The sequence below is a fragment of the Staurois parvus genome, unplaced genomic scaffold, assembly GCF_062004578.1.
Source record: "Staurois parvus isolate SC_StPar_1 unplaced genomic scaffold, SC_StPar_1.0 ptg000025l, whole genome shotgun sequence".
In the NCBI taxonomy this organism is placed as follows: Eukaryota; Metazoa; Chordata; class Amphibia; order Anura; family Ranidae; genus Staurois; species Staurois parvus.
Window position 1 is genome coordinate 31935249 of NW_028317821.1, and position 26472 is coordinate 31961720.

At 42.8% G+C, this 26472-nt stretch overlaps 1 protein-coding gene and 1 long non-coding RNA gene across 5 annotated transcripts in view; one reads left to right on the forward strand and one right to left on the reverse strand.

Annotated features, from left to right (window-relative positions):
* Positions 1-11822, forward strand: part of CPSF6 (cleavage and polyadenylation specific factor 6) — a 61423-nt gene extending 49601 nt beyond the window's left edge. For all 4 annotated transcript variants that reach the window (XM_089652683.1, XM_089652684.1, XM_089652685.1 and 1 more), the window contains exon 10: positions 1235-11822. The gene's annotated coding sequence lies outside the window, so the exon portion shown is untranslated. The remainder of the gene's footprint in view (positions 1-1234) is intronic.
* Positions 11823-12519: 697 nt separating this feature from the next.
* Positions 12520-26472, reverse strand: part of LOC149472040 (uncharacterized) — a 125925-nt gene continuing 111972 nt past the window's right edge. The window contains exon 3 of the long non-coding RNA XR_016306197.1: positions 12520-12595. This is a non-coding gene — a long non-coding RNA (uncharacterized LOC149472040). The remainder of the gene's footprint in view (positions 12596-26472) is intronic.

Below are 26472 nucleotides of genomic sequence, written 5' to 3' on the forward strand. Positions count from 1 at the left end.
TGAAGGAGTAGAGTGTTCACTAAGAAAAGTGAATCTCACCTTAGGTTAGTAAAAACAAAGGGTACATTGTGTATACTTTTAATACTCAATCACTCAATCACTCAAGGAGAAAAGGGTGTTTGTGTGTGGGGGGAGGTGGAGGATTTTTTTTCACTTGACATAATTGGATGGTTGAATTACTGAAGCTTTACCTTATCTACTAACCACAGAAAACAGTCAGTCAATTTGCTTAGTGAACATTCTTAATTCCTTCAGTAAATTAGCCTGTATTTAAAGGGGGAAAAAAACGTTAACTTTAAATCAAAATCTTACTGTCAACTACATATGTAATTGTTTAAATTATGTAGTGTTTAATGTATTTAAAGCCCATCTCCGGGCAAAAAAACCAAACATTTTTCTATGCAGTGGGGCAGTGGCCTGCACTGCACGGACCAACTGTTTGTTTTGTCTAGGGGTGAGCAGAAAGCTTGTACTCATCCGATCCTTCAATCCTCAAAAAAATGGCACTCCCCCACGGTCCAGCGGTGGACTGTTCCTGGTCTGTGGAGTCTGCTCTGGGCGTGATGACGCCAGGAATGATCCACTATTCAAGACCGCTGGAGCGCAGGGGTGTCAGATCTGTCTTGTGCTGGGAGGATAGGATCAGGTAAGTATATCTCTGCTCTCCTCTCCCCTAGATAAAAATGAGCAGTTAACCCATGCAGTGCGGGCATAAACTTTTTTTCACCTGGAGTTGTGCCTTAAAATGTCTTCCAAGTGCTGTTAGCATGTTTGTTAGAATATGTAATACATTTTGCAGAATTTTAAATGTAACCCTCACCAAAACATTTACATTTTAACATTCAAAAAGTACATTTTTAATATACATATATGTATATTGCCTTATTTTTATTTTTTTTTAAATGATGAATAGCCTATGAATATTTCATAGGTTTGCGTCCATGTTATATGCTGTTGTCTTAATTCTAAGAATTTGCCTGGTTATAAGACATCTAATAATCTCCGTTATTTATTGATTCTATGTAAAACATGTTATCACATTTAAATTCCAATGTGCATGTATACAAGATGCATTAGCTATTTTTGCTGCATGTGATGCCTTGGTTATTTATGAAAATACTGCTTAAATTTTAGTATGTTGTAATTGCTTTAAAAATGTTTGTACTGTTAGCAGAGATTTTGTATATTATGTACTGTAGCAAAAATCTACATCACAAATCTTAAAACGTTACAGCTGACAGAAGAGGAACAACTTTAAAAGATCACATGTTCATCTAATGGAAGAGAAGATACTTGGCCATCAGTTTGCTTCATATGATTCAACAGCTCAAAGTTACGGATAAAAATGAGCAGATCTAGATGTGAATAAAGCAATTCTGCAAACATGGTAACCAGTAGATCTACTTTTATTTTTTATGTTGCTTAAATGTTTTATTTGAAGGAAACCTGTGTGACTTAAACCTTCTTAGCTCTTCAAACTTGGGTTTATACATTATATTTACAATTTATAATGTACAAGCAGTTGGAAAAAAAACAGCTCTTTCTTGTTTTTATAGTTTATTCCTGTTAAAATGTACATGTTCTGATAATGTCTGTAAATTATACCACCTCAATTACAGTAGATATAGTATTGTAATAAACTGTTTAATGGGGCTGATGTGTAAAGATGTTCAAGTTATTTGCTGTTTACACCTCAGGGAATGGTTTGATTTTTGGCAGTATATTCTTCCTTTTTACAAAACCGATTTTATTCCACATACACTGAAGTCTTTAGAGATGCATTAGTTGCTTCATTAGCACAGTTTCCTGTCTCATTTTATTTATTTTTACTAGATGAAAAAAATTTTTTATACATTGTATTTCTTCAATAGCTTGATTATCGATGGTTATTTGACTGTGGTCTGTGTCAAATACAAACTCAATACATTCATTTGAGACCAGCCATAATTGTGTCCTAAATGGTTAACCATTCCATTTGTTTTTGACTGTATATTGAAAAATTAAATGTTAGAATATTGCAAGAAAATGGAGTGTCACTATTGGTGTTGCAAATTTGCTTTTTGAAAAAAAAAAAAAATCAAGATTGGCTACCATTTAACTGGCGGCTTGTCATCTCATTAATCATGAAATTACCCCTTCTCCCAATAGTGGGTGGTTGAGTTAACTTTCCTTTCTGCCCAAAATTTATTTTTCTTTCTGTGAAAGATTTATTGTAAATTACCACCACATTCTTATAGGGCCATGTATGTTTACAAGTTTCCAAGACCTTTGGTGGCATGGTCATTTTTCAAACTGCTTGGTTACTGTTCTGTTAAACAGGTTCTTCCATTAGTGGAAAAAGTATTCTCTGCAGAATATATTGTGTGTGTGAAAAAAAAAAATTCTAATTGATGGAAATGTTTTTCACACTGTGTAGCAAGCCAAGGAGCATCCATTGCTTGTACGTGTCTAGGAACCATACTATTAGTGTTTGTATTCCACTATCAAATTTTATTTTCTTAAGGGTTTTTTTTAAACTGTAAAAGCCCCCCCCCCCCCCTTAAATAAAAAAGAAATAATTTTTTTCTGACATGTTAAGAGACTTTGTCTAAAATGACATAGCCAGGTAAGTATTTCATCACAATGTATTTTCTCAATATTAGAAGTATGTATTATAATTCATTTTTTAAGAAAAAAAATGGTTTTGTATCCTACAGACTGTAAAAATAGGCTTTATAATACATTGTCATCAAGTTTTTTTTTCACTTTTATGAAACTGATCTTACATGCATGGCTCTTCAGATTTAAATTGGCTGGAGCATTGCTCTGTATATATTCTCTTCCTGCTGATTTAAAAATAACCTGTGATGTTGTGTGTACATACAGATGTCTAGAATTAGAAAATTTTGTGGACAATTTTTTTTTCCATCTGGCCATCTTGTATTTTTGGTAGCTTACATCTTACTGATGTAAATAACACATGCGTGTTATCAAGTTAAACTTTATTTTCATACATAGAGATTCGAATGTGGTACAGCTATTAGCTATTGCCAAAATATTGTAAACTGTGAAGTGCGTGAATTGAAATTTGCTTATTATTGTGAAGTGTTTTGCTTGTTTACCAGTCCAACTATTTTATAAATGCATTTTTGGGTGTTCAGTTTTTTTTTTAATGCTTGTTTTTAATAATTATTCTAAGCTTAAGCTGTGAAATATTGCTATAAATAAACTTGTTTTCATCATATGTTACTGTTTGGTTTTACAAGCCAAGATTGCTGCATTGTAAGTAAACTGCAAAAAGTTTTTTTTTTTGTCCTAAAATGTATATATAGATGCACACTAGACTTTTTTTGTATTATTAATTCTTACAGAATTGTGTGTCTTGGGAACCTGGAAAACATTTTCTGTCTATTTTCTAAATAGTTTTCTTTCTTGTCAATTGAGGGACACAGGAAGTCATTAGGAAAAAAGGGATTATACTGGCAAACAAAAACGTAGACCAGCCCAGGATAACTTATTGCAAGCTGGCCTCAGTTTTTTGCTAAAATGAATGTCTATTCTTCAGCTTTGCTGGGAAAAGTCTAACCTACGTTTTGCTAGCATCATTCTTTCTTCATGCTCTCCCATAAAAGCATGTATTAGTATATTGCAGACAGTTGGACAACTTGCATCTCCAATGCTTGGGTGTGGGAAGTAGCTTTCAGGGGCCAGAGTTTAGCTCCAAGCCCCCTCCTTGGTTTCTCATCTCCAGCCTTCTTGTGTCACAGCACATATTAGCAGATCTCTAGCTAGCTCTCTAGGGGCTTTTGAATCAAGGTGTCATTGTCCCAGTTCCTGTGGCAGAAGGGTACAGGAATTTTTCTCATCTTTTCTGTTCGCAAACTCAAAGTGGTCATCCGCCCCATCCTGGATATCAAAGTACTATATGTCTTCATTTGCACTCTGAATGTAATCCACCAGATCTGTCATCTCCTCTTTTTACCAGGGAGACTTTATGGACATGATAGATGCATACTTACATGCCCCCATCTAGTGCACCATTCGACTCTCATCTGCACCCTGTTGTTCACCAAGGTGCTAGCCCCAGGACTAGCTCTGTTTCACTTATGGAGTACTTATGACCTTCTGCTGAGGCTAATAGTTGATGCAGGCTTGGTCGGGCAATGTAGGCTCAACTATCCATATGTTAACAGTGGTTCAGATAGATTTGGAACCCTCAGAAAACAACGCATTGTTTGGAGTATCGGAGTCTACTCCTATACACAGCTCAGGGCAGAATATTTCTCCAGATTGACAGATTTTAGTCAAGTAGTTGTCTCTGTTTTTGCATAAGAGTTCTGTTTGCCCAGTTTCACGTTAGACCCTTACTACACAGTATTTTTTTGTGTGACAAATCAGCCCTTTTACAGAAGATTTTTTTTGGCACAGATTATCCCTGGCCTGTTGGTTTAAGAATCCAGTTCTGGAATTGGGCAAGTCATTTCATCTGGTCTTTTGGAAGATCATCACAATGGATGCCAGTATTTTAGACTAGGGAGGAATCCTAGACACAATGTCTGTGCAAGGGGACTTGTTCATTGGAGGAATCTCATCCTCCAATCTATGTCCTGGAGTTTTGAGCGATCTGGCTTTGTCTGCTGCATTGGACCATTCTGCTGGAGGGTCACCAAGTTCATTCAGACAACGCCATGACTGGTGTACATAAAAAAAATCATGGAGAAACCAGGTTTAAAGACCAGTTCAAAAACTGAACAGGTTTGTCTTCTTGTACAGGAATTCTCTTGTGGTAGCAGTGGATGCTCTTGTGACTCTTGGGAATTTGTTTTGCATGATCGAGATGGAATGTCATTCTGCTGATCTCCATTGCTCCAGATTGGCCTAGGCACATGTAATACTTGTTGCCCTCACCTCTGCAAGGTGAATGTTTGAACTGGTTGCCTTTCTTTAAGTGAACCTTTCTGGTTTTGCGTAGCTACAACGTGGTGTTGAAGTCTAGGACATTTTCAGTCCAAAGGTATTTACTGCCTTTCGCATCAGTTGTTTTTATGTCCCTATATTTGGCTTTCGTTCACCAAAAGGAAAATGTTCTCCATTGTCTGGATGTGGTTCAGGTTGTGATTCTGTCAGGCACTGCTTCTTTTAGACTGATTCTCCTTTTTTTTATCCTGGATGGTCTCTGTAAGGGTTCCCATTGCTTTTCATTCCATCATTTTAGCTTGTGGTCTCAAAGATATGGTTCTACCCTTTTCTGTCAAGGCATATTTAAGTAGATCTGTGAGTGCTTCTTAGGTTTTTCAACATCAAGCAATGGTTTCCAAGGCTGCTAGAGTTCTACCAGATTGATATTCAGGCCTCTTCTAATGCCATCTTCAATGGTAAGGTCCTTCAGACAGCTGTTTGAACTGCAGACAGTCCCCATTTGTGTTTTTTTTTTTGGCTTCAGTTAGCCAGTTAAACTGCTTTAGGATGCCCTGAAATTGAATATTCTGTGTGTGATTTTCTTTCATTCATCCCAGGACAGAGGGTTTTTTCTCCATGATAGGGTTATGCTGCCAACCACTGGACACTGGCAAATAAGACAGGACTTCCCCTTCCAGGCATAACCCCTCCCTGTTGTTCAGGGATTTAGGTTTTTTTTTTTTTTTAGTTGGTGGTCAAGTCTGTGCAGTCTCTGCCCAAAAACATAGTTTCTCCATAGTTCCATCTTGAATTAAGAGATCAGCCTTTTCTGCATCCATTTCCCATGCTTTTTCTTTACTCACAGGAATGGTTCCCAGACCCCATTCTGGACACGCAGGGACATCCTGTAATATTACTGGAACTGGGCCTGCAAAATGGGACCTTGAACAAAGATATATTGCCTTGTGGACCAGTTGTGCAATACAGGTCCAGGGCAGTGTAGTATCGCTGTAATGGCTTCGTGGGCTGCACTACATAGAGTAACAATGTTTAAGGGTGGTCCTGGAGGCTCAGGGCACCAAAAATGTAGGAGGTGGAGAGCTCCTCTCTGCTCCCACCCACATTTACTCATCTGGCCAAGCCGCGTTCTCATGTGCAGAATGGCCGACGGCTCCACGAGTGGGTGGAGTGCACAGCTGGTGGCCATCTTGGATATCATGAACACTGGCAGCGAGGGCTCTTTGTGGGTTTACGAGTAACTGAAGATCATCCCTGAGTGGGGCTACAAGTCCCAGCAGAGCAAGTGCATTTTCTGTGGAGCTACAGGTCGGAGCAAAGCCATTTTTTTGTGTCGGGCTACAATTTGCAGCAAGTATTTAAGGGGCCACACATTTCCTTGTGGTTGTGCACTAGCTAGATTAGAAGTGGTCAAATATTTTAGAGTTACAAGTGCATTGGTGTTTAGTGCCCTCTTGGCTAACTTTGACCACTGTTTTCCAGCAAGGGTCCTATGTACTTGTCTGCGGACCATGTCTCAAAGACAGCGGTGAGGAAGGGTTGTAGGGGATCAGGAGATCCAAATACTTACAGATCAGATGCAACCTGGGCGCAGCCCCTGTTCAGTGTATCCCCTGGGGGTCTGTATGTTTTAAGGAGATCTGACTTCCTTTACCTTCTAGGGCACCTCTTCTGTTATCACTGAGTAGAGCAGCAGCTTACCGGGATACTTGCCGACTTCTACCACCTTGGTTGCAAATGAAAGCATTCTGCCTCAACTCCCTGTTAACGTAGGTAGAACCAGTGGAGGATGAGGTAGAGGAAGATGAGACTGTTCCAGTCGAAGGGGATGTAGAAGAATCCTTATCCGAGGAGTCTACTCCTGAAAGAACCTCAGGGTCAGTGTTTATCTGAGACCCAAAAAAAGGATATTGTGAGTTTTTTCACAGAAGTAGTCTGGACCAGTTATCTTGAGTCCTCTGCTCAAAGGTTGCAGGATGTGGGTCAGTGCAGCCACCACAACATCCTCAATTCTTTCCTGTACCTCAATTTTATTAGTGTGTTTTTAAACATGGTCTGGGCTCACCCTGACAGGGTGTTCTGCCAGCAAAAAGTGTGCTTAGCAAAACCCCATTGAGAATAAGTTCACTAAGAAATGGAGTATGCCTTCAGTTGATCCAGCAGTTGTTTTTGTTTTTTTTTTTTTAATCTCGGTAAGGCCTTTACAGTGCATCCAGAAAGTATTCACAGTGCTTAACTTTTGCCACATTTTGTTATGTTACAGCCTTATATAAAAATGGATTAAGTTCAAACAATACCCCATAATGACCACGTGAAAGAAGTTCATTTTGAAATCTTTGCAATTTATTAAAATTAAAAGAACCACATGTACATGAGTATTCATAGCCTTTGCCATGGCACTCAAAATTGAGCTCTGGTGCATTTTTTTTCCACTGATCATCCTTGAGATGTTTCCACAATTTCACTGGAGTCCACCTGTGGGAAATTCAGATGATTGGACATGATTAGGAAAGGCATAAACCTGTTTATATAATGTCCCACAGTTAACAGTGCATGTCGGAGCACAAACCAAGCCATGAAGTCCAAGAAATTGTCCGTAGACTGCTGAGACTGGATTGTATGAAGGCACAGATCGGGGAGAAGGGCATTGAAGGTCCTAGTGAGCACAGTGGCCTCCATCATCCATAAATGGAAGATGTTTGTCACCACCAGGATTCTTTCTAGAGCGGGCTGCCCGGTCAGAATGAGCGATTCAGGGAGAAGGGCCGTAGCCAAGCATCTGATGGTTACTCTGAAAGGGCTCCAGTTTTTCCTCTGTGGAGAGATGAGAACCTTCCAGAAGAACGACCATCTCTGCAGCACTCCAATCAGGCCTGTATTGTAGTGGCCAGACGGAAGCTACTCGGTAAAAGGCAAATGGCAGCCTGCCTGGAGTTTGCCAAAAGGCACCTGAGGGACTCTCAGACCATGTGTTTTTTTTCGTTTGCTTTAGAAATTGCAATGATTTCAAAATGAACTTCTTTCACATTCTCATTATGGGGTGTTGTTTTGTAGAATGTTGAGGGGAAAAAGTACATTTTAATCCATTTTGGAATAAGGCTGTGACATAAAATGTGGCAAAAGTGAAGCGCTGTGAATATCTTCTGAATGCATTGTAAATATCAAAAAATGTTTAATTTGCTCAAGTGGAGGGGGTATGTGAGATGTATGATAAAGAAAATGGGATTTTTGGTTTTCCTGTAAAATACTTTTCTTAGACTGCATCACAGGAAATGGGGATCTCATCCCGCTGCCTTTTTTTTTTTTTTTGACTTTCTATGAAACCTTACCTGATGAGGAGGAGTTATACATAGGAGGGGATTTTCCCTCCATTGCTGAGTTTTCGCAGCCGCTCTGAGCAGAGAGCAGTGACTGTCAGTCATCACTCTGCTCTCCCAGCGCTCACTGGGGCATTGGGCTGTTGAGGAGGAGAGAGCGGCTGAGTCAGGCTCAGCCAGGTGCCGCTCCAGAATCTGGGGTGGATCCCAACTTTAAAGTCGAGATCTTTCCCCAGCCTTGGAACGGCTGAGTGACATCAGCTGACAGCGGACTTCAGTCCACTGTCAGCTGAAAACTGGTCACAGGAGTGCAGAACCTGCACAGCTTATTTATTCAAAATCTGTGTTGCCTCTTGGTGGGGGGATTAAATGCACTTTTATACTGCAAAAATATTGCATTTATAATTTTTCTTAGCCTTCAAACAATATCATATTCCTTCTGTAAACTGCCAGTCTCCTCATCACCCATTTAATGGAGATAAAAACAGACATTCAAGATGTCTGGCCTGGAAGGCAACCACAAATGCTCTATTGCTACAGGGGAGGAGTGAGCGTAACCTGAAAAAAAAACAAATGCAGTCAACATTCAAATATGTCTGAGTGTGTGAAGATATTAGTCAAAAGCCAATTGATACCACTCAGCTGGGTTTAATGCATTGCATTCAAAATGAATAGGCTGCCCAATGCACCACAACATATCTAAAAACAAACCCACAATAACTTTTGTATTTTGTATTGCATTAATATGCATTTGAGATGTGCTGCAATGTGTTTAAGTGCATTGGTTCCTTTCACATTAGCAGAGGAACGTAATGTTGCCTTCTCAATACTATATCATTTAGGTGTCATTTGTCAATTGTCAGTGTGCATGAGGCCATACAAGTCTTAGTCTCTTGTATAGATGAATAAATACAAGCAAGGGAAGATCCTTCCTAAAACTTTCCTGTTATTGCAAAATGTTTAGCAAACAAATTCTCGGGGTGGGGGGGTTGAAACATTCTGCAAAGTTGACTAGTTTTAGGACAGTTTTTTAGTTTTTGATAATCATTCCTGTAGGTTGCATACATGAAAAATTTGAAGGAAAATATGCCATTTATTGTGGTTTTATATGTAGATTTAATCTAGAAGAATGTATCTACTTCAGATTAGTTTTTAAAAGGTAGCATATTTACTGAGTTTCTATTCTGCAGGCAGAATTTTGGGCCTTCAATAGATGAACATAAGAAAGTAGGCAGGATGATATATGCGTTTTTGAAAGAATTCTGTGCATTGACAATCCAGTGCCTGTAATGCAGTGTTGTAGTTACATAGTATTGTTAATTCCAAAGGTACAAAATAAAGATCAAACGATTTTCTGTTGAAGGACTTTTATTCCTGTATGTTGCATGTTTCTGTTTTCCTTTGTTCTATCTTCCAATATTTTTGCTCAATTGTCTCTTTTGTATTGGTTATACTTTTTTTTTTGGGGGGGGGGGGGGGGTTGTGTGAAACTGCATTTCAGGCTCCCAACATTGAATATAAAATCAACCATTACTACGCCTCGAAAATGCAAATAAAGGAAGGTAGGTCAAATATATGTTCAGAAACTCTTGTTTTATAGAAAGCAAAAAAAAAATAACCTAGCCTAGATTCATCAGCATTTGCACTTCAGATTTACATTAGGCAAAAGCGATGCATATAGGAATTTTAGACATTGCATGTGCATACAGTTCTCCATAGGAATCAATAGCTATAAAATTATTATCAATGTTGCATATCATTTGGAGCAGTGGCTGTAACTAAGACTTAGATTTTTCTTTTGAGATTGTGAGTTGTAGTTGTGTGATGCATGAAATCCATATTGGTATCTGCTGCAAGTTATAGCTGAGCTAGCCATTAACTAATTCATTCAAATTCCCCGAAAGGATGCTTAATGCAGTATTTATTTGTTGCAGATTACCTTTCTTCTTTGGGCTTACTTTTATTTTCACCTGGTGGTCTAGCTAGTAATGTTGTTTTTCAACAGAACAAGCTGTCTGGCAGATATAGCACATACAGGTTTGAGACAAACCATTTAACTGACTGGGATGCTTGCAATGATCAGTTTTTATTTTATCTATGTAAACCCTTTATTCCAAAAGGAACAGAACTGTTTGCTGTACCTGCTTAAAACTTCCGTTGGCTTTAATGTGTTTAGTGTGTTTAAATCTGTCAGTACATCTAACACTACCCTCCCTTAAAACTGACAGTGCTGCAGTCAGAAGTGACTTTCTTCTATCCAAAGTGTAGTCACCCGAGCTGTGTTATGATTAGATCATAAAGTGAAAACATTGGAAAAAAACAAATGTAGCCACCACGACTAATAATTGGTAAGTTGCAGTAAATTACTATTTTGATTTTGGGTTTAATACCAAATGACAAATGAATCTAGACCCCAAAACAATGTAATATTTGGTTTCTTTTAGTCTGCTAAATGTAACATTAAAAACATCTTTCTGTAGTTACAAAAAATGTTTATCTCAAATTTCTTAGCTGATAACGTCTGTGCTGACTTTTATCACTTAGATTGTTTTCTGCAGTCTGTGAAGATTATCAAGCGACCCCCATTTGTGTTATGGAGAATAGGGGAGGGGAGGGGAAGGATTCCATAGTCCTATCCAGTTTCTGCTGTCCTTGAACAGTAGGGTGAGTGAGCGCTGTCACCCTAAAGCCTTGTGTACACATTTAGTTTTTTGGGTGTTTTTTTCAATTCAGTGGGCTGAATGGAAAAACATCACAGTACTAACTAAGCAATGTTAGTACAGTGATCTGTTCCACTGTAGCTCTGTATTCTGACAGGGGTCCTTAGACTGGCTTCTGTCGGGACAGCTGTACACACAGTCTGCATATTCGGACTGTGTGTACCCAGCTTAAAATGGAGTGAGTGGCAGAATCACTAGGTTAAGAAGAGCCTGAAGAAAAGAATGCAGCCCCCACATCTAATGACTGGTTAAGGTGCATTATACTTTTTTGTGTCTAAATATGCTTTAACAGATAACCCTGCAAATGCCAGCAGTAATAGGGAATCTGTCTCATACTGGACTGTTTGTCAGCACTGGTCTGTGATTGTGTATAATAAAGTAATGCCCTGTAACAGAAGTCAATTGCAGTAGTGATACTTTGTCCAGCAGAGTAGATAATTTTAGCAGTCAGGTTGATGTGCATGCTGGACTTGTATGGACCTTTTTTTTTTCCCCCCCCAAAGATCCTACTGTCAATTTTTCTGCCAAAATTTCCAGTACATCCCAACTACCCCCTTTCCAAAACAGTTGTGTGTGGTACACTTTATGGATTCTATATACAGTGTATACTTGGATTCAGCTGCAAGGCTGACACATTTGTTTTATATAGTGTATAAGAAATATATAGGTAATTCACCCTGGTGACAGCTGTGAAAGGTAGATCCGTTTTGGTGTAGTTGATCTTAAACACAATTATGGTCGGCTAAGTGTATGCACATAATGCTGTATTAGAAGAAAAAAATATACTGTACATAATCTAATGCTAGAGTATCCTAATTTTTATATTTGCTTTTATAAAATAAAAATGGTTTAATAAATAAAATACATGGGCCGTTTTTGATTTTAAGAACTATTTGCTTTGTGGTGTTTTATTTTACTGCCTCATTGAATAGTATTAAACTCTTGGTTTTTTTTCTTGGTTTTTTTTTTTTCCTCTAACTTACCTAATCATAATACATATATACATAATAATTTTTAACCTAATTATAATACAATAAACATACAATAAACATTCCCCAGTTAACTATTTGTTAAATTTCTTATCCCAGCACTTGTAGTTGACAATTTTAATTGTTGCTGGCTCCTGCTTTCTGAACTTTCAGTCTTTACAGTCTCAAATCGGAGCTTGGAGACCACATGAGCAGAGGAGTGCTTTTCCAACCTAGGCTATGGGTCTTTGTTTAATTTGATACAGTGTAGGGAGACCACAGCTCTAGTCTCTTCATGCATGGGCGGCTATATAGAATGATGCAAGAGAAAAGAGCCACCCTGAGACAGGAAACCTGGGTAAGTGCTCATAACACTAGCTGAAACAGGAACATAGAGATTAACCACTTGCCGACTGCCATATGTATATATAGAGCCTGTCAGCAAGTGGTTATAACAAGATCATGGCTTCAGCTAATTGGCTGACTAGTAATGTGATCATATTTACAATACCAAGAAGGGCCACGCCCAGAGGGACTTATTAGCCCCTTTGTTATAGCAATAAACATAAATGGAAAATAAAATACATTTTATTAAAGTAAATAAAATGTAAAACCACCCCACACATACATGTAAACACGAACATAGGTCTCGCACACGTATGTAAACAGCAGTTGCACCACATGGGAGGTATTCCTGTAAAAAAAAAAAAAAAAATCATTCTAGGACCATTCATTATATACAGTGATTAGCTGTGAAGACTTTAAAAGCGTTGCTTATGAAAAATTTTAGGTTCTGTAGTTTGTCGCCATTTCTCAAGTGCACCAAATTTTGAGCTTTGACGTGTTTGCTATCCATTTACTTAATGCAGCATCCTTTATAAACTATATTGCCAAATGTATTGGGACACCCCTCCAAATCAGGTGTTCCAATTGGCTCCATGACCACAGGTGTTTAAAATCAAGCATCTAGGCATGCAGACTGCTTTCACAAACATTTGTTAAATAGGTCGGTCTCAGGAGCTGAGTGAATTCAAGCATGGTAACGTGATAGGTTGCTACTCGTGTGCAACAAGTCCATCTGTGAAATTTCCTTGCTACTAAATATTCCACGGTCAACTGTTAGTGGTATTACAACAAAGTGGTAGTCCATGTAAAATGACAGCAGGGTCAGCGCGTGCTGAAGTGCAGAAGTCACCAACTGTATGAAGAGTCAGTAGCTAAAGACTTCCAAACTTCATGCGGCCTTCAGATTAGCACAACAACCGTGCATAGAGAGCTTCATGAAATGGGTTTCCATGGCTGAGCAGCTGTGTCCAAGCCTTACATCACCAAGTGCACTGCAAAGCTTTGGATGTAGTGGCGTAAAGCATGCATTCATTGGACTCTAGAGCAGTGAAGATGTTCTCTGTAGTGATGAATTGTTTCTCTGGCAATCCGATGGATGTGTCATGGTTTGGCGGTTGCTAGGACAAAGTTACTTGCCTCACTACATTGTGCCAAGTGTAAAGTTTTTGTAGAGGGGAATATGGTGTGGGGTTGTTTTTCAGAGGTTAGGCTTGTCACCTTATTTCCAAAGAAGGACACTTAAGGCGGCAGCTTACAAAGCCATTTTGGACAATTTCATGCTCCCAACTTTGTGGGAACAGTTTGGGGATGGTCCCTTCCAGTTCCAACATGATTGCGCACCAGTGCAAACAGGAAGGTCCATAAAGACATGGATGCGCGAGTTTGGGGTGGAGAAACAACTGGCCTGCACAGAGTAATGACCTTAATCCAATAGAACATCTTTGGGATGAATTAGAGAGGAGTCTGCAAACTAGCCCTTCTCATCTGACATCAGTGCCTGCCCTCACTAATGCACTTCTTGAAGAATGGTCAAACATTCACACTCCTAAACCTTGTGGACAACCTATCCAGAAGAGTTGAAGCTGTTATAGTTGCAAAGGGTGGGCCAACTTAATATTGAGCCCCATGTACTAAGACTGGGATGCCATTAAAGTTCATGTGCATGTAAAGGCAGGCGTCCCAATACTTTTGGCAATATAGTGTATTTTACTAAAAGTATTTTTGTGATTATGTGCACTGAAATTCATTTTAATATATTTTTTTTCCTGGAAATTTGCATTTATTAATATTATTATACAGTATATAGCGCCAAAGGGTATGTTCAGCGCTGTACAGTAGCAGGGGGACATAACATGAGACAAGACAGTAACAATACACTACACGAGGGGTTCAAGGGCCCTGCTCTTTCAAGCTTACAATCTATGAGGGAGGGGAAGGTGGCACAGGAAGAGATGGCTGTGGGGGGTGGAGTGGAGGAGGTTAATTGTTAGGTGAGGTCGGGGTAGGCTTTCCTGAAGAGGATGGTTTTCAGGGTGCACCTGAAGGTGAGGAGGGTAGGTTACAGTCTGATGGATTGGGGTAGGGAGTTCGAGGATGGGGGAAGTCCTGCAATCGGGCGTGGGAGGAGGAGACCAGGGAGCTAGAGAGCAGGAGGTCCTGTGAGGAGCGGAGGGCACGGGTAGGCTAGTATCTGGGTATCAGGTCAGTTATGTAGTTCGGGGCGGCATTGTGAGTGGCCATGTAGGTCAGGGTTAGCAGCTTGAACTTGATGCGTTGGGCAATCGGGAGCCAATGAAGGGATTAGCAGAGGGGGGAGGCAGATGTGGAGCGCTTGGTGAGGTGGATGAGTCTGGCAGCAGAGTTTAGGATTGACTGGAGTGGGGATAGCGTTCGTTTGGGTAGGCCAGTGAGAAGGGAGTTGCAATAGTCCAGGCGTGAGATGATGGAGTGTACGAGTTGTTTGGTAGTGTCTGGGGTGAGGAATGTGCATATCTTGGAGATGTTGCGGAGGTGGAGCCTGCAAGATCTAGATAGCAGTTGGATGTGGGGTAGGAAGGAGAGGTGGGAGTCCAGGGTGACACCCAGGACTTTGGCGTGTGGGGTGGGAGAGATGGTGGCGTTGTTAGTAGTGATGGAGGGGAGGGGGGAAGACCAGGAGCTTGGTTTTGGATAGGTTAAGTTTGAGGAAATGGAGCGATATCCAGTCTGATATGTCGTTTAGGAGGTGGGCGATGCGGGCAGTGAGGTGGGGGGTGGAGAGGTTAATTTGGGTGTCGTCGGCATAGAGGTGGTTGTTGAAGCCGTGGGAGTGAATAAGTTTGCCAAAGGAGGAGGTATAGATGGAGAAGAGGAGGGGCCCGAGGACGGAGCCTTGGGGGACCCCGACAGAGAGGGGGAGGGAGGTGGCAGTGTTGTAGGTGACGCTGAAGGAGCGTTGGGAAAGGTAGGAGGCGAACCAGGAGAGAGCAGCGTCCTTGATGCCAAGGGAGTTCAGTTTGGCAAGAAGGAGACGGTGGTCAACAGTGTCGAAGGCCGCGGAGAGGTCAAGGAGCAGGAGGATAGAATAGTGGCCATTGGCTTTGGCAGTTAGCAGGTCATTGGTGATTTTAAGTAGGGCGGTTTCGGTGGAGTGCAGGGGGCGGAAGCCAGACTGTAGGGGGTCAAGGAGGTTGTTATCAGTGAGGTGGGTGTTTAGGCGATTGTAGACCAGGCGCTCAAGGAGCTTGGAAATGAAGGGCAACAAGGAGATGGGTCTAAGGTCGTTAAGGTTAGTGGGGTCAAGGGAGGGCTTTTTGAGTATGGGGGTGGTGTGTGCGTGCTTTAGAGGGGAGGGGAAGGTGCCTGTGGAGAGGGAAAGATTGAACATGTGGGTGAGGGAGCGGATGATAGGGGGGGGGGTGACTGGAGGAGCTGTGAGGGGATAGGGGGCAGGTGGTGAGGCGGGCTTCAGTGAAGACCTTAGAGGCCTCCTCAGAGGTAGTTGGGATGAAGGAGTGTTGGGGAGGTGATGGTGTGCAGGGCAATGGGTATAGTGGGGGGTAGTGTGGCTATGAGGTCGGGGGAGGGTAGGTGGGTGGGAGGCTGGGTGGAGAGGTGGATTGTGAGTTAATGTCCTTACAGATTGCGTCAATCTTGTTCTGGAAGTGAATGGCAATCTCGTGGGCGGTGAGTGGGGGGGGGGGGGGAGCCGACGAGGACAGGTGGAGAGGGTGCGGATAAGGGTTATGAAATAGGCTTGCTTGGCGGCGTGGAGGGAGGTGGTGTAGGCGAGGTAGGTGACTTTATAGAGGGAAAACGCGGTAGGGGATCTGGTTTTGCGCCATAAGCGCTCCAGTGCGCGACTGCGTCGTTTGAGGCATTTTGTGTGGTCGGTTTGCCAGGGTTGAAGCGGTTGGGGTCTAATGCGAGTGGTTAGGGGTGCCAGGGAGTCAAGGGCAGCTAGCAGTGAGTCGTTGCATGCAGTAGTGGCCAGGTCAGGGCATGACAGAGGGAGGATGCTGTCATACAGACGGTCAGCTGCTGCGTGGAGATGGGTCGGGTTCAGATTGCGGAGGTTGCGGGTGACGGTTAGACGAGTTGAGGGGTGGGGAGATGGAGGAAGTCAGAGAGAGGGAAGGGGGTGTTAGTGAAGTCGTGGGGGGTGCAGAGGTGGGAGAAAACGAGGTCCAGGGTGTTTCCGTTGGAGTGGGTGTGCTGTGTGAGCGCGAAGGAGTAGGTTAGAAGGAGGAGTTGGGAAGTAGCCGGGCTGTTGACGTTGATCAGGATATTGAAGTCGCCTAGGATGATGGTCGGTAGATCGGAGGAGAGGAAAAAGGGAAGCCAGGCGGCAAAGTTGTCAAGGAAGGGGGATGCGGAGCCAGGAGGCCGATAGATTACCGCAATCCGTAGGGGGGTGGGAGAGAAGGATGCAGTGGACCGAGAAGGATAGGGAGGGAGGGTTAGGGAGGACCTGGAAGGTGCTCAGCAGTGGTAGGAGTATACCGACCCCTCCGCCTCTGCGTCCGCTCGGTCTGGTTGAATGGGTCCAGATGAGGCCTCCATAGGAGAGGGCAGCAGGGGAGGTGGAGTCAGTGGCTTGGATCCAGGTTTCGGTAACTGCTAGGAGGTGGAGGGAGTGGGGGACAAAGGTCATGGATGGCACTGAGCTTGTTGCAAACCGAACGGGCGTTCAGGAGTGCAACCGAAAGGGGAGGGGTGGATGTGGGGAGGAGGGGGACAGATATGAGATTGAGGGGGTTGCGGTGGTTGGCGTGTGTAGGGGGGTGCCGAGTGGGGAGATGGAGGGCCAGGGTTGGGGGAGATGTCACTGGCGGTTAGGAGAAGGAGGAAGGTGGCATGGAAATGGGAGGTGCGGGAGCGCGAGGGTCGGTTGGTGGTGGCTTGTGCATCGGCGGGGGAGTGGAGGAGTAGGAGGAGGTGATGAGAGCCATAGAGGGGGGAGGGAAGAAGTGATGGTGCGATGTAGAGGTGTTTTGGGGGAGTAGGGGGGTAGAGGGAGGCAAGTTTGGGGATGGAGAAGAGGAGAACGAGGAGGAGTGCAGGTGGCATGTTAGGGTGGGCAGAATTCTGATCAGGTCGGAGAGGAGGGAGGTTTCGGTCAGGACATGAGGATGGGGAGAGTCCGTTATGCCGTGTCGGAGTTCATCAGTGACCGATCGTAGGAGGGGAGAAGTAGTGGTGGGCGGCTGGGGCCGCAGCTGGCTGGTTGCAGTCTGTGGGTGCTGTAAGCCGGCATCGGCGGGTGTGTGGCACGGCGTCGGTGGGCACAGTGGTGCGGCGGTTGGACGAGCCGTGGGACGCGGTGATAGGGGCGATGTGGGCCCGGCATCGGGAGGCGTTGAGTGCACAGCTTCGGGAGGTGATGAGGGCCCGACGTCAGGAGGCGCAGAGGACCCGGTGTCAGGAGGCGCAGAGGGCCCGGTGGCAAGAGGTGCTTTAGGCCGGCGTCGGGAGGTGGAGTGGGCTAGGCGTTGGTATTTGTAGTAGGGCTCGGAGTCATTTGATAAACAGCTGTGCAATTATATGATATAAGAAATTTCAATAGCCACCGTTTTATTGCTCAAGTCCTCTGCTTTCAGAATATATGTTTGGGGTTCCAAGTAATTTTCTGGCAAAAGCTGATTTTTAATATGTGCGAAAAACTTAGCATTTAATAACACTTTATAAGTACTCAAGCCATTCCCCTTTTTAACAAATATTACAGTTCCAGCACAGAGCCTCAGCTTGTATTTTTCAAATATAGCCTTAAAGTGATTGTAAAGGAAACAGTTTTATTTTTTAAATAATGAATATCTATATGTAATGGAATTGGACAGAGCGGCCCCGAACTTCTTTTCAGGTCCCCTGCTGGAGCTCCAGGCTCCTCTCTTGCCAGTGCCCCCAAGGGAAGCCACTTCCCATGGAGGCACTCATACGTGCTCATTTCCCAGCCCCGCTGCTGCGTCCATTGACACAGTGGGACTTGCCCCCGCCCCCCACTCCCTTGTCACGAGTTGATTAATAGCAATGGGAGCCACTGGCTCCCACTCCTGTCAATCTGCCCAGTGAGGGGGGAGACGGTGCTATCGTGCATGTCGCTGGATCGGATTGGGCTCAGGTAAGAATAAGGGGAAACTGGGGGGGATCCTGCTGCAGCGAAGGTAAAAAAAAAAAAATTCTAGTCTATGACTGTGGTTCATTTCCTTGATGAGAGTGTGACAGCTTCTGTCAAAGACTTGTACATCCTGTCCTTAAAAGTGTATATCCAGCCAAAACTTTTATTTAATTAAAATAAAGTCTCTGCACTTGTGGTAAAAAATTCCCAATTCAGTGTCTGAACACCAAACTATAATCCACACATGGATAATAGTAATGCAGTAAAAGAAAAGTGCAGTGCTCTATAAACCTTTAAATTAAATGTAATCTCTTAACCTAAGTAAAACCTTCATTACGTTACTTTAACTGACAATTGCGCGGTCATGCAACGCTGCACCCGAATTAAATTTACGCTTTTTTTTTTTTTTTACGAATTGAGCTTTCAGGGGTATTTGATCGCCTGTGCATTTTAATTTTTTGCGCTATAAAAAAAAGATAATTTTGAGAAAAAAAAACAATATTTTTGCTATTAAACATGTACAGTAAAAATCCCAAAATGTGTAAATTGGTTTACGTAAAAGTTATAGTGTTTACAAATTACGGTATGCATACTTTTTTTTATACTAGCAATGGTGGCAGTTGGCTATTTATAGCGGGACTGCGGCAGGCATTCTGACAGTGGGGGGACTGTCTTGGCGTCACTGATATCCCCAGTGACACCTATACAGCGATCAGTGCTTAAAAAAAAAAAAAAAAAAAAAAAAAAAAACCACTGCCGTACTAATAGTAAAGCAGCCCTTGCACGTGCTCCCTACCTGGAAATACAAAATCACGTGTGTATATATATATATGTGATTTTGCGCACCCCTGCTGCCCTGTAGCAGGGAAGCGGTTAATCAGCTTCAGCTGTTCATGAAATTACCAACAGGTGCACTAGATGGGCAACAATGAGACGACCCCCACAATAGGAATGGTTTTATGGGTGGAGGCTACTGGCATTTGTAGCCTCCTTTTCTAACTCTTTTTCACTAGTTTTGTATTTGGCTAGGGTCAGTATCACTACTGGTAGCATGAGGCAATACTTGAGCCCTACAGACTTTGCATAGGTAGTCCAACTGCTCCAGGATGGCACATCAATAGGTGCCATTGCTAGGTTTGCTGTGTCTACCAGCACAGTCTCAAGAGCATGGAGGAGATTCCAGGAGACAGGCAGTTACTCTAGGAGAGCTTGACAGGACCGTAGAAGGTCCTTAACCCATCAGCAGGAGTGGTATCTGCTCCTTTGTGCAAGGAGGAACAGGATGAGCACTGCCAGAGTCCTACAAAATGACCTCCAGCAGGCCACTGGTGTGAATGTCTCTGACCAATCTATCAGATATAGACTTCATGAGGGTGGCCTGAGGGCCCGAAGTCCTCTAGTGGGCCCTGTGCTCACTACCCGGCATCATAGAGCTCGATTGATATTTCCCATTGAGCACCAGAATTGGCAGGTCTGCTACTGGCACCCTGTGCTTTTCACAGATGAGAGCAGGTTCACCCTGAGCACGTGAAAGGGTCTGTAGAAGCTGTGGAGAATGTTATGCTGCCTGTAACATTGTTCACCATGACTCTTTTGGTGGGTCAGTGATGGTATTGGGAGGCATATCCATGGAAGGACGCACAGACCTCTACAGGCTAGACAATGGCACCCTGACTGCCATTCGGTATGGGGATGAACTCCTTGGACCTATTGTCAGACCCTACACTGGTGCAGTGGGTCCTGGATTCCTCCTTGTGCATGACAATGCCTGATCTCATGTGGCGAGAATATGTAGGTAATTCCTGGATGATGAAGGAATTAATACCATTGAATGGCCCCACCCTCACCTGACCTAAATATAATAGAACACCTCTGGGATATCCTGTTTTGGTCCATCCAATGGTGCCAGCGCTTCCTCCTCACCCCCCTGCCCCTTGTCAGAATCTGCATTTTTTTGGGGAGGGGGGCAGGGAGAGGAGCAATAACTGCTCTTGACAGCTACCCGCTTCCACAGTTCGTCTCTCCTCGCAGCCTCTTGGGACATGTGACAAGTCCCAAGAGACTGGGACCATTCCCAAGGCGCAGAGTGACAGGCAGATGGCTGTGAAGTCACAAGCAGTCATTCAGCTGTCCACAGTGAAGAAGCTGGCAACGGGGACAGAAGAGCCAAGAAGAAACCTGCTGTAGTGAGCACAGCGTTGGGTCCCTGGACAGGTAAGTGATAGGACTGAAAAACTGATTAATTCAATGACAAATAGAAATGTCATTACTGAGCAGATTTTTGATAAGACTGTAATAAACAATATATTGAGTTTGAGGGTAATTTTATGATCCTAAAGCATGCCATGGCTAAACATGGTAGGATGTGGCTACCTCTGAAGAATACATTACAGAGGGCATAATACTAAGGTGGGATGTGCATCTCCTTTATGGTCTAAATCACAAACAGCTTATGGATAAGTGGTTTAATTTTTTCTTTTTTAACCGATGCTGCTGGATAAGATTATTACAAGAAGAAAAGCTAAACTGCAAAGGGTGGAGGTGAAAATCCAGCAAATAATGGAAAATTTCCTTTTGCATAAACCAGTGAGTACATGAAAAAAATCCATACAATTACATCAATTCAGGAGCTGTATTTGGATACTAAGAATAAAACATTTTAAAGTATCAGAGAGATGTAGTGGATTATAGAAAACAGGTGCATAAGTGGCAGAAAAAGTTGAAGAAACAATAGAATCTTAGGAGTCATCAGTTGAAAGGGAGGAAACACGGATTGGTAAATGGAGAGTAGTACAAAATAAGAATAGGAGAGAAGGAAGAATAACAAGGAAGAAGGATCAGGAGAGTTAATGATTACAAATATATGAAGAATCCAGAAAACACTGAATGTTAAGTATACTATACACAATCAGTTTGAACCATCATTTAACTCTCCAAGTAGGAACTCCTAGGTGAGGGTTCCAAAATATTAGAAATTCAAGGAACCATGAGGGAACAATAAAAGTTCCCACTTTTTGAACCATCATACAATTCTCAAGGTAGGAAATCCAGAAGGGGACATTGAAATAGGGAAAAGTTTCTAAGCAGGGAAGACCACCAAGAATCATGGAATAGGTTGGAGAGATTTGGGATACTCCCAGCCAATGGACGGGTGGAGAAATAGGGAAATAACAGCAGGGAATATCTAGAACAGACGTGGGAGATGGATGAGAGGATGTGTGTTGGGGGGTTTAGAACAAAAATACAGAATTTAAGGGGAGGGGGCTTTTTAATCTGAGTGGGATTAATTTTAGTGAAGAGTATAAAGTGTTGGATTTGGGGCTCAAATCCGTATCAGAAAAGAACATATAAAAATGTGATACTTACCGTATTTTCCGGCATATAAGACGACTTTTCAACCCCTGAAAATCTTCTGAAAAGTCGGGGGTCGTCTTATACGCCGGTGCGAGCCGATCATTTGTGTCAGGGCGGCACTTTTTCGAGGGGCGGCGCGGCGCCGCCCCCCCTCCTCCTCCAACTGACACTAAGTACAGGGGTGGGCAGAGGGGCTGCTGTACCTTACCTGGCTCCGGTCCCACGACGATCCGGTCCAGGAAGCGCGGCTGCTCCTTCTTTCAGTTCGGCCGCTCGATGGTCACGCAGCCGCTCGGCTCCGCCTCCTAACCGGTGATTGAGCGCCAGCACTGGAAAGGCACACAGGCGACCAATCACCGGCGAAGAGGCGGAGCCGAGCGGCCCCGCGAAAATCGAGCGGCCGAACTGGAAGAAGGAGCAGCCGCTCCTCTCCCCCACTGACACCAACAATGGGGCACTATTCCTCCCCCACTGACACCAACGATGGGGCACTATTCCTCCCCCACTGACACCAACGATGGGGCACTATTCCTCCCCCACTGACACCAACGATGAGGCACTGTTCTCCCCACTGATACCAACGAAGGGGCACTATTCCTCCTCCCCACTGACACCAATGATGGGGCACTATTCCTCCCACTGATACCAATGATGGGGCACTAATCCTCCCCCACTGACACCAACGATGGGGCACTATTCCTCCCACTGATACCAATGATGGGGCACTATTCCTCCCCCACTGACACCAATGATGGGGCACTATTCCTCCCTCCACTGACACCAACGATGGGGCACTATTCCTCCTCCCCACTGACACCAATGATGGGGCACTATTCCTCCCCACTGACATCAATGATGGGGCACTATTCTCCCCACTGATACCAATGATGGGGCACTATTCCTCCCCCACTGACACCAACGATGGGGCACTATTCCTCCTCCTCACTGACACCAATGATGGGGCACTATTCTCCCCACTGACACCAATGATGGGGCACTATTCTCCCCACTGATACCAATGATGGGGCGCAATTTCTCCCACTGACACCAATGATGGGGCGCAATTCCTCCCACTGACACCAATGATGGGGCGCAATTCCTGCCACTGATACCAATGATGGGGCGCTATTCCTCCCACTGACACCAATGATGGGGCGCAATTCCTGCCACTGATACCAATGATGGGGCGCTATTCCTCCAACTGACACCAATGATGGGGCGCTATTCCTTCCACTGACACCAATGATGGGGCGCTATTCCTCCCACTGATACCAATGATGGGGCGCAATTCCTGCCACTGATACCAATGATGGGGCGCTATTCCTCCCACTGACACCAATGATGGGGCGCAATTCCTGCCACTGATACCAATGATGGGGCGCTATTCCTCCCACTGACACCAATGATGGGGCGCTATTCCTCCCACTGACACCAATGATGGGGCGCTATTCCTCCCACTGATACCAATGATGGGGCGCTATTCCTCCCACTGACACCAATGATGGGGTGCTATTCCTCCCACTGATACCAATGATGGGACACTATTCCTCCCACTGACACCAATGATGGAGCACTATTCCTCCCACTGACACCAATGATGGGGCACTATTCCTCCCACTGACTAATGATGGGGCACTATTCCTCCCACTGACTAATGATGGGGCACTATTCCTCACACACTGACACTAATGATGGGGCACCATCATTGGTGTCAGTGGGAGGAATAGTGTCCCATCATTGGTATCAGTGGGAGGAATAGTGCCCCATCATTGGTGTCAGTGGGAGGAATAGTGCCCCATCATTGGTGTCAGTGGGAGGAGTAGTGCCTCATCATTGGTGTCAGTGGGAGGAATAGCACCCCATCATTGGAATACCATACTGAAATAGCATACCATATTGAAATGAAATCTGATGTTTTTTCATTTTTATTTGGTGTGCGTTGGAAGAGGGGTAGTCTTATACGGCGACTATAGCTCAAACCCTATATTTTAACAGGAAAAGTAGGGGGTCGTCTTATACGCCCAGTCGTCTTATACGCCGGAAAATACGGTATATAATCAGGAAATTTAATTTGGAGAAGTATGCAGAGAAAGGGGATAACACTAATGTTAAAAGAGGTTTACAATTAAAGTAATTTAAGGAATAACCCTACCTTCAATCTCCAAATTTTGGGTAACCATTTTTTGGATGTTTTAAAAAATATGGTTAAAGGAGACTAATAGAAGGATTGATATTAAATCTAAGAGAAGTAAGGAAGAATGGGTTGGTATTAAGGAAACAGAAAAAAAAAGAGGAATGTGGTAATAAGAGCAGCAGGTAAAGTGGTTAGGATTGTGATTTTGAATAAGCAGTAATATGAGCAAGATATGTGTAATATATTAGAAACCGAAGGCACCTGCAAGAAACTAAAGGGGGAGCCTATGCAAAAATACATAATGAAATTAAAAGATGTAAAATAGGCAAAAAAAAAAAGAAGAATATTAAACAGTAAGGAAGCTAAATATATGGTACCTGAGGCTCCCATTACCCCAATTATTTATCACTTACCTGAAAATCAGGTAACTCCCCCAGGAAGGCCCATAATCAATGGAATAAATTATCTTTTTATCGATCTAAGGGAATAATTGGATGGTTGCTTACAACCATTAGTGGTTACCAAAATCATATCTAAATGATAGTAAGGAGATGATTCTTATGCTGATAGTTTCAAAATATTTAGAATTAAAGACTGGCAAAAATTTTATAGTGTTTCAAAGGAAAGATACCAGTGGGGGAACAGACCAGGAAAATATATGATGAGGTTGAAGGAAAAGAAATCAAAGAATTATATAGAAAAAATGAAAATGGAGATCTGATCTATACCACCACTGGTATCGCAGAGAGATTCCATAAGTTTTACAGTGAACTGTATGAGGTGAACCCTATAGATCAAAAAGCAATAGAGGAAGAAAAGAGTAAGAAAAGGCGAGAATTTGTAATAGCAGCTGACCTACCAATGATTGCAAAAGATAAATTAACATCATTAGAATGTGCACTTTCTCAGGATGAAATTAGGGAGGCTTTGAAAAATACAGTAGGAGGGAAGAGCCCAGGCCCAGATGGGGTACTATAAAAAATTTAAAGAGCTGCTGCTTCCAAAACTCTGTAGATATATGAACGCGTTGGGAGAGGGAGTTGAAATGAGAGGGGAATCATTACATGCACATATACCATTCCTAAAGAGGGAAAGGATGGTACTCAATGTGCTAGTTATAGACCCATATCACTGTTGAATAGAGATACCAAATTATTTGCGAAGGTGTTCATCACTAGGTTGAAAGATCTGATGCCGGAATGGATTATTTGGACCAGGTCGGGTTTATACCAGGAAGAGAAGGGACAATGGACTGAGAACATTGTTCCTTGTGAAAAAAGCAAAGAGAAGTAAACAGCCAACAATAATATTGTCGATCAACGTAGAGAAAGCCTTTGATAGAGTAGATTAAGGGTTTATGATAAGTACACTGGAAGTTCTAGGTATATTGGGAAAACATGTTAAAATGGATAAAAGAACCTTATAATGGCCCTTCATCAGCAGTGAAGGTGAATGGGACCCTGTCTGGTTCCTTTGAATTGCACAATGGTATTAGGCAGGGATGCCTGTTGTCACCATTACTGTTTGCACTGTCCTTGGAACCACCTTTGGCATCAGTAAGAAAAAATATAGATATTAAGGGAATTAAAATAGAAGTAGAGCATAAGGTAGCAGCATATATGCAGATTATATGCTGTTTTATATAGAGAACCTTAGATTGATGCTACCTAATTTAATGAGGTTATTAAAACAATATGGAGAATTATCTAATTTAAAAATAAACCCTACAAAATCTGAAATTCTAAATATTAATGTATCAAGATTGGAGAGGAGGAACTTGCAAGAAGACTTTCCATTCACATGGAGGGAAAGGGAACTAAGTTACTTGGGAATAAAGTTAACTTCAGTAATAAAAGATTTATATCAAGTTAATTACATTCCGCTAATAAATGAAATCAAAGAAGAGCTGAGAAGACTCTCAGGAGGACGGGTCTCATGGATTGGACGTATAAATTTGGTTAAGATGGTAATAGTACGAGAAATTCTGTATAAGTTTCAAATGCTCCCAATAAATATACCCGGATCCTTTTTTAGGATAATAAGAAAACTTATAACGAGATTTATTTGGGATAATAAGAAACCAAGAATTAAATATGAAACTCTGTTATAAAAAAAGAGGAGGATTAAACCTGCCAAATATGAGGAAATATTACATATCAGTTTTACTATCAAGGGTGGTTTAAATGGACACATATTTCACAATAAAAAAGTTGGGTTAAAATGGAAAGCATTATAAGTAATACACATTTGGAAAAGATCATTTGGATAACACGTAAATATAAGGTAATAGACGAAAACAGTAGCACGTTAACAAAGGAAGTGTTGAGAATATGGGATGGGTTGCACAAATCGATGGGATGGAATTATAATTCACTATTGTTACCGTTGGTGGACACAGAATTTTTCCCTCCTGGGAGAGGAGGTTTCGGGGAAATGGTTTAAAGATAGAGATAGACGTTTGGGGGATATAATAGATAAGGGTAGAATATACACTTTTCAGGAATTAAAGAATACATTTGTTGCACTAGATGAATTAAGTTATAGCTAACTAAAACATTTTGTCTCAACACTCCCCCAGCCTCTGAGGATGGCAGAAGAGATGCTACCATTTGAAAAATTGTTGCGTTCAAAGATGAGTTGTGAA